The sequence below is a fragment of the Palaemon carinicauda genome, chromosome 27, assembly GCF_036898095.1.
Source record: "Palaemon carinicauda isolate YSFRI2023 chromosome 27, ASM3689809v2, whole genome shotgun sequence".
Lineage (NCBI taxonomy): Eukaryota > Metazoa > Arthropoda > Malacostraca > Decapoda > Palaemonidae > Palaemon > Palaemon carinicauda.
This window is the reverse complement of record NC_090751.1, coordinates 46,733,479-46,733,971: the sequence shown is the minus strand read 5'-3', so window position 1 is coordinate 46,733,971 and position 493 is coordinate 46,733,479.

The following is a 493-nucleotide window of genomic DNA, read 5'->3' as shown; positions in this document are numbered from 1 at the left end:
GCATGCATTTCTCAGGGTATTCCAGTAATCCCTGTTGTCAAACCCATTCCAAAGAGAACGTTAGTTCTTTAGATGTCAATGAATTTCAATGGATTTTAAGGTAGTTAAATTCTATTTATCTTTTTTTTTTCTTTTGCAAGGGGTTTTCATGTCAATGCATAATAATAGTTGTTGGCTCAACTAGTTTTATGCCAGTTACATTCAATGTAGCTTTATTGTTTTTCATTTCCCTACGAAGTTTTTTTTTTTTTCAGGAGTCGATGTTTAGGTTACCGGTAAATACAGATTACATACAAGACATTTATTCACAAGAATGTTTATTATAATAAAAAATGAGATACATTTATGTATATATATAAATGAAAAACAAACTTAACAGATGTCTGTTCGTGCTGAATATCTAAAACCAATGGCCTTCAAAAACTGATATCGATTATGTTCCCCTTCCTGCATCTTGTTGAATTGATCCATTAGATAAGTAGTCTTTTCTCTC